The sequence below is a fragment of the Equus quagga genome, chromosome 2 (assembly GCF_021613505.1).
Source record: "Equus quagga isolate Etosha38 chromosome 2, UCLA_HA_Equagga_1.0, whole genome shotgun sequence".
In the NCBI taxonomy this organism is placed as follows: Eukaryota; Metazoa; Chordata; class Mammalia; order Perissodactyla; family Equidae; genus Equus; species Equus quagga.
The window spans coordinates 170,881,154-170,896,305 of NC_060268.1; positions in this window are offsets into that span (position 1 = coordinate 170,881,154).

Genomic DNA, 15,152 nt, shown 5'->3' on the forward strand with positions numbered 1-15,152 from the left:
CCGCCCGCCGCGCGCCGCTCCGCGGGCCCGGCCCGGCTCCTCCTCCCGACCCCGGTAATACGAACCGCCGGCGGCTCGCGCGGCCTCGCTCCCTCTCGCCAACCTCTCCCTCCTCCTCCTCCCCTGCGCCTCGGCTCCTCCTCTCGGGCGGGGGCGGTCGCCTGGGGGCGGAGTGGGACGGGGCGGGGGACGCGGCCGCCCCGGCGCCGGCGAGCCGCGGGGCGGGCCGCGGGCCGCGGGCTGCAGGGCGGCGGACACAGGGCTCGGCCTCGCCGGGCCGGCGGTTCCTAGCACCGGGCGGGCGGCGGCAGCGGCACTTCCGGGTTGGCCTTCTCCATGTTGCTCTCGGGAACGCGGCGGGGCGGGGCCGGGCGGGGCCGCGGGGTCAGGGGTCAGCACCTCCCTGGTTGCCGTGGCGACCGAGGGCGCGCGGCGGGAGCTCCCCGCCCAGCGCTTGCTGCTCCTGAGGTCGGTTCGCGCCAGCTGCTCCGGCCAGGCGCGGCGCCGGACTCGGGACGTGGGGCCTGCACAGGCCGGCAGCGGGGCTCCGGGGAGAGCGGGGAACCGCGCCCGAGAGGAGGCAGTCAAGGCCCGGGGCCTGCCCGCTCTGGGAGAGACCCGGTTTCAATCTTCGGAAGCTGCCTTTGCTGCGTCCTGGATGCCCAGTGCCTGGCACGGAACGGGCGTTCGATGAAGGGTGGTGGAATGAATCAGTCCCCTTCACTGACCGAAAACACACTTTCCCCAACCCCTTATCCACTCTTCTCTTTTTGAAGACAGGGAAGGCTGTTAAGTGGCTGGGATGACTCCCCGACTCAGGCGAAGGGAGAGAGGGAAGCCGATAAAAGGTTCCAAAACGAGCACAGGGATTAATAAAGATCGCAGGTGGCACTGGACTGGAGCCAGAAGACCTGGTTCCGACCCCACGTCTGCCATGAGGTTTGCGTGACCTTGTTCAAGTCATTTCCCCTCCTTGAGCTGCAGTTTCTTCACAGGTAAAACAGGTCTCCAGCGTGGCTAAGACCCCATCGAGACTGATGGGCTCAACGTCGGAAGGACCCCAGGGGCACTCACAGTCTGGTAGACAATCCAGCTTCGGAAGCGAGCCCCAGAGATGACTCTGGTCGTATTCTGTCGAGTAAAAAAAGCAAACAGCCTCCTTCCCAAGGGCGACAGCCATCTGTCCTACGTGCACCTGAGGTCAAGGCCCCATGGACACCAGCGCTGCTCTAACGGAAGAGGCATTTTTAAGAGAGGAAAGTGGGCATATGTTCATACTCGACTTTCTCCGGAAGTAGCGTGATCTAGTGGGAAAAGTATGGGTAATGAATGGCTGGGGAGAACCTTGCTTGGTGTCCTGGCTCTGCCTCAGCTTCAGTGCAAAGCTCGTGATGGGCACTTAGCTCCGTGAGGCAAGAAACTTAGATTCTGGGAGCCTTGATTTCCTTCCATAAATTCTAGATAAAATAGCTATTATAGAGTTGGGAGTAGTAGTATGAGAAATACATGTACATTTCTTAACGTGGTGTGGCACAAAATCTTAAGTCTCCCTTTGCCCTTCTATCTCTCATTCTCCTCTATTGTATTTATTTCAGTTCCTGTCTTATCTTCCCGTGGAAATTCTAAGTTCTTTGGACTGCCTTGTGTATTATGAATCGTCCCTTCACAGTGCCTAGCATGCAGTCGGCGCTCAATTGACCGAGTGACTTAACGTCTTCTCCCCCTTTATGAGACTGATTTTGAGAGTAAAACAGTATGATAGATGTGCATACACTTTTCTAACATAAAATAGCCATAAAAGTGTAAGGTATTGTGTTTATTATTTTTAAGCAAAGTTTAAAACTCTTTCGAGTAACACGTTGTGTTCTCCACGTTTTCTCGGTGCCCCTGTGTTTACAGGATACAAGCTGCAGCGCTTAAAACCCTAAAAAACAGGGTCTTTTCCCAATATATTGAGGGCCCAGTATATTTGTGTCAGAAGAGCAACCGCTAAAGATGAAGAACCTGGGCCGGCTCCGTGGCCGCCGAGTGGTTAAGTTCGCGCGCTCTGCTGCCCTGGCCCAGGGTTCGGATCCTGGGCGCGGACATGGCACCGCTCGTCAGGCCACGTTGAGGCGGTGTCCCACATCCCACAACTAGAAGGACATGCAACTGAGATATACAACTGTGTACAGGGGGGGTTTGGGGAGATAAAGCAGAAAAAAAAAAAAAAAGATTGGCAACAGTTGTTAGCCCAGGTGCCAATCCTTAAAAAGAAAAAAAAGATGAAAAACCTTAGTGGAGAGAAGCGATAACATTATACATTATTTTAATCTTCTGGAAGCGAGGTGCTTTCCTGCCTCTAGAGGACAATACCACAAGCCTCAAAGACCACCCCGATTCCAGCACATTTTTTCAGGACCCACTAACACTTGCTAGTGTCCATAGATTTCCTTTCGTTTATTAGAAACCCTAATGTTTTTTAGTGCTGCTTACACACAGTGGCTAGTGTGAATTCTGCATGAAGTAGACATTTCAAAAAAAGACATTGGATTAAGTTACCACCAACATCTTCAGGGAGCCAAACTACAGGTGAATCTTAAATAACGCTGAGCGAGATACCATCTAGAATGAGAAGACTTGGTTTTGGGTCACTCTAATGAAAGTTTACTATAAAGTGTAAAACAGGGGCTGGCCCCGTGGCTGAGTGGTTAAAGCTCCCTGTGTTCTGCTTGGGCAGCCTGGGTTCGCAGGTTCAGATCCCAGCGAGGACCTGCTCCACTCATCAGCCATGCTGTGGAAGCATCCCACATACAAATAGAGAAAAATTGGCACAGATACTAGCTCAGGGCTGATGTTCCTCAAACGAAAAAAAAGGAAGTTGGCAATGGATGTTAGCGCAGGGCGAATCTTCCTCACCAAAAAAAAAAAAAGTCAAAGAGGTGAAATTTTCCATCTCTGAGAGACAGTGTATGAAAAGGCCACATGTGGAAAACAGAACAAAATCATTGTACTGTGAATATAGCATCTGGATCCCAGAGTGGGCAGTTGTCAACTTTAAAGAAAAATATTCTTAGGGATTTTTCAAGAGTACGTTGGAATAGTCAATGGTGGAATTTCACCAGGATCTCCGGGGAGAAATACTTTAACACCTGAAACTCACAAAAACAAAACAAACATCATGAGAACAAATTTAATTAAGTTTAGAATTTTTACAAATTACATTTTTTTAAAGTCTTCATGTCTCTATTAAAGATTGTAATTAAATAAACAATAGGCAATTAATTATAACAGTGGATGTGTGTTTCTAAAGAGCTTAAATTGTTTGGTAAGCTTTATTAATGATTATAAACTTGTTTACAAGTATCATTTCACTCATCTCTGAAATATAGCCATCTCTAGGGTGGAAATTGGCAGCAATAGTTCGCAGCAACGCAATAACATACTCCAACACAACTCAGGGAATCCTCTAAAGGCAAGAACTGAACAACTGAAATGACTAATATCTCTTCCTGTAGCACCTAAATTTCTTACAAGTTTTCCCAAAGCCTGGCTAGAGCCAAAATTGTTTAGTTTTACTATCTGGCAAGATCCGAAGTTATGACTTAATGTTAGTAAGCCAGAATAAGAAAATAGCATATTTTTGCCCTGAGGAAGCAAGTAAACAAATTTTAAAAATGAGCTAAATAGAATCTGGATTTGCATTGTAAAAGTGAAGCCATTCCTATAAGAAAGTGTTCTTCTCTTTTTTTGATTATTTGTATTAAGAGAGTAAAAACATATTAGTTGGGTCAAATATGTGGTTGGCTCATGGTGAAAAATAATGGCAATTACATAAGATCTGGGATCAAAGTGCTTCTGGAAAAATGTTTATTGTCTTAAAGTTTTAAAAATTCTTTTGACTAATTCTAAGATATAAATGGAAAGTAATTTAAAATGGGAAGGAGAATTGCATACATAAGGACAACATACCAGAATTGAAGAGAGTCACTTTTTTTGTTATCCTCTGACTAATGATTTTTTCAGAAATGTGTGGTATAATTCTAAAATCAAGGGCTTGGAAAAATAGTAGGTCTTAAGGAGGAAAATGCTGAAATTTCTAATTTTAAACTGTTACAATGCCTGCTGCAGTGAATAATTTGATGATTTGACTAGGGTGAACAATTTGTCCAAAAAGTGAAAATAGTCAATATTTATTGTCCAATAGTGGAAGAGCGCATGGATGAAAATATTTAGTAAGTGCTGCACCTTTAAGTAAAGTCCCATAAGAAGACTCATTCAAGCATCCTGAATGATTTTTTCCTATTGGGCATCAGCATCTCTAAAATTACAACTTGCAAATCTGTTGTAAGATAATTATAGTGCTCTTAGTGTTTACATAGCCCACTGGATCAAGAGGGTTAGTGCTCCCATATACCTGTGTAACAGATTAATTAGTTACCTGATAGAGGGTCAGAGACATAAGGGCAACAAGAAGCTTTCCCAAGGTATCATTGCAATCTTCAGGCTTCGGATACACACACACACACTTCAAATATATGGACAACTGAAATGTATATAAAATGTATACATGTATACACGCATCAAAACTCCAGAGTTATGTTGGAGATATGTACATAGATAGAATCTCCCCATAACCAGTAAAAAAGTAAAATATTTGGCAAGTTGATTGAAATTACGATAGCAATAAACTAGTGATTGGGGATTTTTGATGATTGTTTTGTTTCCATCACTGAGCTGATTAATTTGTCTTCTGGGATTGGCAGTGTGTGGACACCGTTGTGATGCCCAAAGCCGTGTAGTTTGCAGTGTAGAGAGCTCTAGTCAGCAGCCAGGGTCTTAATCCCAGGCTGCCTACTACTAGCTATGTATCTTTAGGGAAGTAATTTTCCTGCTTTGGACCACTATCTCTTCATCTGTAAAATAAGCGTCTACAGTAGGAAGGACTAAAGCATTCTCTAACATTTAATGATTCTAGGTACCACATCCACAACACAAAGAAGCAAACTGCATTATAATTATCTAATTGAGTGTGGTCAATTTACTAAAGCAGATTCTTTTTATATAATTTATTAATGAAGGATCCTCTAATTCAGGAGAAAAGATCTTCAAAATGTCCTGAGAGCTCTATCTCCCAAATGAAAATGATCATCACAGAAAGGAAGTAAATATAACTTTTATTAATAGGCCCTGCATGAGGAAAGTGACACTAATAGCTCAAGATTAGGAAGAAGTTATACCTGAGTGCAAGTGGTTTTGAAAAGCCTTAAACTTTTCACTTGTAGTAATAAGCATGACTTCTATTCATATTATTTGTAGCTTTTTCAGGCTGTGAAGACATGCTGAGGGGGGTAAGAATTTATGGAGCAGAATATGAATTTGGACATAAGAATGTTTTTTGTAGATGTCTTTTAATTTCCTCTTCATGGCCTCATGCTGTTCTGTTGTGCAATTTTTGTTCCCCTAACAGAATCAGTGCATGTTGATGCACAGAATGTGAACTGATTTACTTTAACTGATACGGTATTGGGGCAGATGAATAAGCCTCATTTGATCTTTTCTCCTCCCATAGGACGTTTACATTGTTTCCAATTTTTCACTCTCATAAACAATGCTGCAGAGATATCTACATATGTCTCCTATGCTTGTTTGCAAAGAATTTTTTTTTTTTTGGTAATTGTGCCTCTTTTTGACAACAATGAAATTATTGGGAGTTTGTGAACAACAGTGGGAAAACTCATGGGCCTCAGCATCAGAAGACCCGAGTGCTAACCTTGGCTCTGCAATGAAGAACTTGTAGACGTGGCGAGTCAGGTCTGACCTGAGAATCTTTCTCTGCCTCTGAGGCCCCTTCCACCTCTAGAATTCTTGAAGTCATTTATATATATATGTTATATTGTGTATAGTATATGTTATCTATTACATATATAATAAACATCATATAGACAATATAATAATATATTATAAATTAGTATATTAATAAACATATATGTATATTATAATATATAATATATATTAATTCATATAGCTATGGATTGTTTCTATATAAATATATATATAATAAAATAAATTTATACAATTACTGAAAAGCAGAGATTATTGTTATTGGAGAAAGGTTTTGTGAATCCTTAGGTATTTGTCTTCAAGTTTTAACTGTCTTATCATCGTGAGTCTTTCTGAAATCTTCCAGAACATTGGAGATTAACAAGGACTGTAAATTTTTGATTATTGCTGAAAGAAATGTTTATCAGAGTTACATAAACCTCATCCTTGTACTTTGTAAATATCTGTTAATATTTTTTCATAGTCAGTTAAAATACAAGACAGAAGATTTTATTAACAAATAATAAGGGACTAGATTTATAATATTTCTGGAACTAATATATATGTTCATTTGGAGAACATTAAACTAGTGGGCAGCTGGCAAAAACATTTGGTGGCGGTGTTTTTTCCCCCTACATAAGATCTAGTGCTCTCTCCGTTTTACTTATTTAATCCATGCTAAACAAAATTAGTGACTTTAAAAGTATTTGTTATGTTTTGTATGTTTGATATAAAGTCCAGGGGGGCAAACACATTTTGAAGGATAGATCCAACTCTTCTCATTCCAGGGTCAGTCAGATTTTAAACCACTTCTGCTAAGCAGTTTTCAACTAGCCTGAACAATGTTTTAGTCCATCTGAATATCTGATAACAAAAATATTTTTGGCTTGGAACTGGGTGCTTATCTTTCACACAGTCTGGATTAGGTCACCTTCAGAGCAGTTTCAGGTTATGATATCGGGAAGGTGTTGCGATTCTGTATTGCAACCATTTTCTAGTTATTGGAGTGAACGCTGATGATCCACATAGCCAAAAAGAAGCAAAGGGCTTAGCTTGGCAACGTAGACCTAAAAGAAATACCTGCTTCCAGGAAGTTAGGTAGCATAGTGGATGGAGCATTGAACTGAGAGAAATCATCTGGCTCAACCAACTGGTTGTGTATGCCCAGTTGTGTATGACCTTGGTGTGTATGACCTTGAGCAAAGTGAATTCTTCTTCGGTAAAACAGCAACTTCTAAATTTCTTCTGTCTCCAAACTTGGATCTCAGGTTATCCAGGATGGCTTCCCAACAGACTCACATCAATGAGCAGCTGTGTTTTACTGTGGTTGTTTATCAGGCTTATGCAGGAGGAGAAGGGATAGATTCTATAATTTGTGCCTGTCACTGTGCTCTAGTAACCTGAGGTCTTAAGAAAAATTAAAGAAGTTTTTCAAAAACTCCCGTCCAAAGTATGAAGTGCCATTGTATGAACTCAGTTGGAGTTTTGCCTAAATTGCCTTTGAAATTTTGAGGGTTTTTGTTTTCCCTTTCTACATACACTTGGACATTGGAAAGGAATGGAGCAAACTAGCTTCGTAAAAGTGGAGTCTGATGCATTAGGCGCCTCAGGAATCAAGGGCTTACCACAAGATATTCTCCAAAGTTCCTCAGATAGAGACGCTCGCTGGACTGTCGTTGAGCGCCCATCCTAGGATAGGTTTTGCCCCTTGGGCTCTACCTACCACTGTGGCCTGTGTAAATTATGTGCACTCTCTAAAGCTAAGTTTGCTCATCTGCAAAATGGGTTGTTGAGAGGATGAAATGAAGGGTCGGGTAAAGTGCAGGGAGGGCCAGCACATAGGAAGTGCTCGAAAGATGTTTGTTGCTCTTGGGTTAATGGTGCAATCCCACTTCTCTTTGTAACTGCTTTCTTCATATCTGAAGGCAAAGGCTGGGCAAGACGGTTATTCTGGGTTGTTCTTTGCTGAGTTATTAAGGATCTGGGGCTGCAGTAGATGCCTCTCTAGCCCAGCAGAGGAAAGCCAGCAAATTGAAACCCTGAGTTATTTTTGTTTCAAGCTGAACTCAGGATTATTAGACTCTTTTTCTAAACAAAACTTAAAATTAAAATAACCCCTTAATAATATTTCAAACCTTCCTTTAAAATTTGATAATGGTTTTTTAAAATATTATTTTAACAACTCCCTAAGAATTAATCTGATTCTTGAGTTGCAGAAAAATAATGAATACACGTAGCTGAATTAGAAACTTAAGTAATAGATCATATACCAGATAATATTTTGATATACTAGATTTTCACTTAGGAGGGAATTGTGATGCATTTTAAAACAAAAGTATGAATCCTTTGGCATACCTAGTAACATAAACATTTGGTGAGTAATCTTTTTTCTGACTCCCATGTACCAATCTAATTTTAAGCATGTTATTTCTATTTTAATAATAATAATAGCTAACATTTGCTGATTGCTAACCCGATGCTAAATTCTTTAACATCATAATTTCATTTAATTTGAATGAACTAAAGCTCCACTCAACAGCAAAAACATTGCCATTGTTTTTTTTTTCTAACCATCACAAAGAATGAAGCAAGGTTGTGTGGTGGACCCCGCTCTTTAGGCATTGCTCACACCAGGCTGAGGCAGGAAACTTGGAAACCAAATCTTTCGTATCCTCTGAACAACTCTTGTACTTCAATTGGCTGTAAGCGTTATCATCGCATCCTTGACACAATCCCAGAGCCTAACACTGCTTTAGTGAAAGTGCAGAGAAAAGCAAAAGACAATCGGTCTATTTCGCAACTCGTGGCATCCTCAGTGAGGTAGCAGCTGGTGCTGTGGTGTTGGCATCCACAAACTGCAGAGGAATTGAAATGTATTAGTGAACCCCATATACTGAAAAAGTCACCGTTGACATCACTGAATTATTCTGCTTTCATAATCAAAGGGCAAAATGCTTATAGTCTGTCTCTTGTGGAAAAATGGTGGGTTTTCCGTCAAAAGACTAAGGTTCACACACCACCTCAACCTTCATTAGACATTTGCTAGAGAGGAAGACACAATAATGTATGTAAAAGTGTTGGGTAAACTGCAGAGAATTTTGCAAATATGAAATATTATAGTTTTTAGGCTTGCGTCTATTAAATAGATACCTATTAGCAAATTCACACTTTTTCTTCTAGCATCAATTGTTACTTAAAATTGTAAGAGTTGAACAGATTTAAAAGCAGGAAAATTTACCAAACTATGTTAAATCCAATTCAAGGTTACAAGATAATGAATATGTAAAGGATAAATAAGAACTTGGTAGCTAAGTAGATAAATATATATGATAGGTGAAAACTGATTGACTATTGCAGAACAGACAGGGTATACTCTATTAAGACAGACAAAATTTCAATTTATTGTGGACTGAAAAACCCAGTGCCTTCTTGGAAAAATATGCCTTCACAAGCTCATGTGGTTATAAGGTTGATAAAATGCTGATAATAACTTTTGTGTTTCTCATTCCTAGTAATCTCTGGTCCCTTGTGACTTTCCTCCTGGTTTCAGGCAGCAGCTAGGAGAGCCAGACTTACCGCTCCAGGATCCGTTCTCAGCTTTGCCATTTCAAAGCAGACAGTAGGAGAAGAGGAAAAAAACCCCAAAGTTTATGCAGGAAATAAAGAATTTTGGAAGAAGGCAATTGATGAAAGAGCTAGACTTCACAAAGATTTCACTGCTTAGGGAGAAGAAAAAAAAAAGGGGACTGGTGCAGAAGACCAAGTTTGTTGGATATTTTTGAATGTCTCCAAGACCTTTCTACTCTCTTCCTCTCTTGCTGAGCATGGGAATTGGGCAAATTGTTGACAGAGCTTCCAGACCAATTTGGGCATCCCAAAGTGGTTATCACTTGTATCTTGTTTCCCAGGAGGGTCCTTGAAAGTGAGCAAGGTCCTAGAGCTCCGTGATCCCTTGCATCATGCTGGCTTGGAGCAGTAACAGTAGCTGTAAAAGAGCAGGACAGGGAGGCTCTAGGCAAAGAAGGTCTAAGGCATCTCCCTGAGCCTCCTGTCACCAGAAAAGCTTTGAGAATTCCATCTTCCCCAGAAAGGTGTGAAAATGATTAAAAAAGCACTGGTAGACCTAAATGATCCTCCAAGTCAGGATTGGGAAGATTTGGAGTACATGGGTCGAGGACCAGGGACTACATGATGGGACCTACACATATTTCTGTGCACAAGGAGATGCTAGTAGGAATAGATGTTATCAGCCATGGACCCGCCCTGGCTTCTCCCCAGGCCCTCAACTTCAGTTCAGCCTTTAGAACTTCAGCTCTGTCCCAGGGAGAAGGCTAAGGGGGCAGAAATTGTTATCTGAGTTGAAAATATGAAATGACTAAATTTATCCAATTATGATGTTTTCTGGACGAGTTTTGACAGGAGTAGAAATGGGGAAATCAAAAGAGAGATTAAGTTGAGTAATGAGAAAATAGTTACATTTCTTGCATATCACCTGAGTATACTTGCTACAAGGGATAATACATTGTAAGCAAAGTGGGATGATTGCCAGAGCCCAGGGATTTAAGGGGCCCCTCCAAGATGTTATGAGATGGTGTTAGATCTCCTGTTTTATCAGTTTATGGTGGTACATTAGGCCTGAATGTTAAAATGTATTTACATATGGAACATATATTATAAATGTATTAACCTGAAGTGATGTCTCTAGTGAACTTGGTCTTGAAAATCACCTGCGTGTGGATTGGATGACCTACCAACAGCATACAGGGAAAAGATGTAGAATCTTGGTTAATTCCAACTGCAGTGGAAACTGATATTGTGGTGTGGCTTTTTGCAAGTTAGCGTAAATTTGGGATGCATTAATAGAAATATAGTTCATGAAGGTGCTCCAATACGCTCCTTCTCTCTCCTCTCCTGTTACAGTGGATTGCCTATCTGTGTTCCCACCTGAGGACAGTTCCTCTGCACAGATAATGGGTTTCATCCCTTCTTGTCTTCTTAAGATTTTGCTTCTCATTATCCCTTCTCCCTCCTGCAGCCTTAATTGTTTTCTTCTCTGCTGGATCAAATCTCATCAACATACAAGTATTAGCTAATATTTCTCATATTAAAACAGCAAGAATAACTCATTTGACCCTACGTTCCCTCCAGCTACCACCCTACTTCTCTGTTCCTTTTTGGAGAAAAATTTTTTGAAAGATTTGCCCCTCCTTTCTCTCTCTTTCTCCCATTTTCTCTTGAACATACTCCAATCAGATATTTGTCTTTGCCACTCTGTGCCTACCTATTGCCAGGGTCAATTTTCAGTCCTCATCTTGTTTGGCCAGTTAGCAACATTAGGCACAGTTAATCACTTATATCTTCCATCTGTTAGGTAAAGTTGATGCTCAAGTTTATAAAGCAAAGACATCTTAGAAAAGCCCCAAGATTCAGAGTGATGGCCCACTCTGTTGTGGTGTTTGGTTTATTGTGGTTTAGTGTTGTTGTGACATATGATAACTAATGAAAACATAAACCAAGAAACAGTTTACTGTATTCATTTAGAGTATTTTCTCGATTATGTTTAAAATCTATCTTAGGGGCTGGCTTGGTGGCATAGTGGTTAATTTCGTGTGCTTCACTTTGGTGGCCCAGGTTTTGTGGGTTCGGATCCTAGGCACAGACCTAGCACCACTTGTCAAGCCATGCTGTGGTGGCATCCCACATAAAATAAAGGAAGATTGGCACAGATGTTAGCTCAGGGACAATCTTCCTCAAGCAAAAAGAGCAAGATTGGCACAGATGTTAGCTCAGGACCAATCTTCCTCAAAAAAAAAAAAAAAACGTATTTTATATTGATGGACTACTCTCACCACAACATTTATTAAATAAGTTGAACTGGTTCCTTCTCTAAAAACCATGATCACTAAAGAGAACTCTAATTTGGTAGCTCTAACAAGGGACTTGGAGCTTGGAATTCAGGCATAAATATTTAGGTCCTGGGACCTTTCTCTGGTTTGATGATATATATAAGAACCTACAATTTTAGAAGTGTAATATATAATATGATATATATACATGATTATTAGATGTTTAGTATTATATAATATATAATATACATATTATATATTCTTATAAATATATAAATGTTATGTTATAAATATAAAATATGTAATAATATAATATATACTAATTATTATATTATACCTAGGCTATATATAATTAATATGTATAATCTTACACATATGTATATAATTTATAGGTTCTTTTGGCTGCTGGAACCTGAAACTCATACCAGTTACTTTGTTTAGGATGGTTTATGATATTGACGTATGTGCAATGAAATTAGAGATATGGAGTTTCGTAGATATTTAAGCCTAGGAGTGGATTCCGGGCTGGGTGTCCTGGAGGCTGCAGCTGGAGTTTGGTGGTTGGGGGTCACGGGTTGGGATCCTCAGCTGCAAGAGTTCATGGATCGCACTGTGATCCACCGTTGACGGGCCTCCCTGCTCAGGCTTTCTGCTTCTCCCTATGTCACGTTTACTCACTCTTCCCCTGGTCTCTGTGTCTTGTCCCTGCCCCAGAGCTCTTGCCTGCTCCTGTTCTGCTCCCTAGTCTTAATGCTCCCTCTCCTAGTCAAGACTCGACTCCCATGACTGAGAGGGAGTCCCACTGGCCCAGCTCAACTTTCCTTGAGGCAGGCCCTATCACAGTAGCTCCGGCTGCATCACCTGTGGCTGTGGCTGGTGGAGGGAGAAAGCTGGGGCCCTGTGGTCTGCATAGGATTTCCTCGTTATTAGGACTGTGGGTGGGGCCAAGTCACTTGGACTGGGCTCTTGGTAGGCAGATATGATTGATGTATAAAACATATTTAAACACAGACACTGAAGACTTTTGGTGTAGTTCAAATGTCAGGGACAAGCTTCATTTAGGAACAAAAATGCATTCTATTTCTCAGCTTAAATGAAATAAAGTGTTCAAAATCACTAAATAGAACCTCTTGTAACGTAGATGTTGAATAATAGAAGCACATATGTCTCCAAGTATTTCTTTCCATATTCTATTAATGTTTGTAGATTTTTTTCTTTCAATTTTTGGACTAATAATGACTGCAAATTATAATTGATAATATTCTCTAGAATAGAAGTCTTTTCAAATCACCTTCCAGCATTAATACCTATTTAGAAAAAAAAAACTGACTTGCATTTGGAATTTCTTGGATTCTTCTGTTTGTCATGCACATATTCAGTTCTGCTCTTTTTATGATAATATGAAATAAAGTAGATTCTCATAGTAACATTGTAAATCATTTGCTTTCTATTACATGCAGCTGGTTTTGTTACTCTAATGATTTTCTAGGAGTGCATATTGCAGAACACATAAGATGCAATGTGATATTCCTTTATTCAGAATTTATATGCAATTATTGTTTCCCAGAAATAATGAGACAATTTGGAAATAGAGTAATTTATTGTAAAACATTTCTTTTTAATATGTATCTCTATTGAGGGGAAAAATCCAAATTTCTAAAAATGTCATGCCATCTCTTTTTGTTATATAGACTAGAGTTTTCATCTCACTGAAAATTCAGAATGAAAATCAAAAACAGCTGAGGTAGTTACTCGGGTGCCTTCCTTCAGCTTATTCAAAAGAATACAGGATGAACGGTAAGAATTAAGTCAACCACAAATTATTTTGGAGTGTCTGGTTTGTATTATAAATAGATTTTTCACTGCTGGTTGTTTTTTCAAAAATAGTGCCTGTATTTTTGATATTCATTCCTGTGATCTAATGTAAACTATGTCCTACCAGTTTAATGTATTGTTTGTTCATGATTACATTTTTTATTACACTCATATGCTATAAATATTTCTCACTCTGCTCTTTTGGATTCCTCCCAAGTAGCAATACTCTTTAATACATGTCATGGAAAATGTTATTAAGAGAACTATCCCCCTAGCGTGTTGGCACATACTAATTTCACACCTTGAAAAGAGTCTAACCACATCAACAGTGAAGTATCAACTTTCAAGACACCGAATTAAAGATTATTTATTAAGAGGCAACAACAAAAAAAGTTAAAACAGAATATCACTCTGGCATCGAGATTTTCTTCCTACTGGTCCGGACTAGAATTTAAAAACACTTGATGATAAATTTGTATTAGTTTATAGTTTGATGAACTCACAGTAGGTTAGTTTGTGGTTTTAATGTTTGTGAACTTTTTCTTATACACTTAAAAATGGTAAATTTATAGAATATTCTCATATTCCATTCTTAATCACAAAGGTAGTATCACCAACACAATGTATTGCACATAATAGGGAAGAGAGAAGATTACTAGTTATTGTCTATGGACCACTTACTTTAGAAGTGTGCTTAATTCTCACTACAATGTTCTGTTTAATTCCCATTTTATGAGTGGTTCCTATGGCTCCATATGAAGGAGCACCAAGTTTATAAGAGGGGACAGAATAAGGCAACATTGCACCAAAAAAGGTTTTTGGAGGCAGGAACTGATGGAGAGGATGATCCTCTTTGAGTGGGACATCAGCGACAGAGGGGCCCATGTGTTGCTGACTATGCCCACAGAAAGCCATGCATACCATCTAAACAGGGGCTGCCATATTGGTGGACCTAGGGACATATGGAAACAGCCAGAGAAACAACCTCTCCATACCTCTGACTAGTGACCAGTCACCCCCAAAGATCCTTCCTCCTCCTAGAGGCGTTAGGTCTTCAAGGGGCATAGGGTCATCTCAAACCACGCATCCCTTCCCTCTCCTGCCTCACCCCCATTTAAAGAGAAGGCTGAGCTGCCTCCCCATCCCAAGTCCCCTGAGCCACACATCTGGGGTGAGGTAAGGCTGGCTCAGTGCTTTGAAGAGAATGTAAATTGAACTTTGTAAGCCAAACCAGAAAGGTGTGTGTTTTAATTCCAAAGTGGCCAGAATTTTATGAAACCTGCTGAAGATACCGTTAAGGGATGTGTCAACCATTAATGTCTCTAGAAGCCACCAGAAAAACCAATTGGTCAAGCCAAGAGAAGTTTATTAGACCTATTGCAATGATAGTGAACACCATCTTGACACAGTCTCAGGGTGCCACAAAGTGGGGAAATTGGGAAACAATATTAGAGTCTGGGCTGGTGATATTGAGGGGGTATTACAAGGTGGGAATAGGGGTCCCTGGGTGAGACTGGGCAGTTTGTGACATAATAGCTTTGGATGAGTGCAAAGCAAGGCAAAGGTGTTGATGTGAATCTTGTTGAGCAAGCTGCTGGGCTTAATCAGTAAGCTATTTAGTTTACAGTCTTATCTTCTAGAACGAATTTGTAGTATTATCTTCCAGAACAACTGTTTTCTGGATCAAGC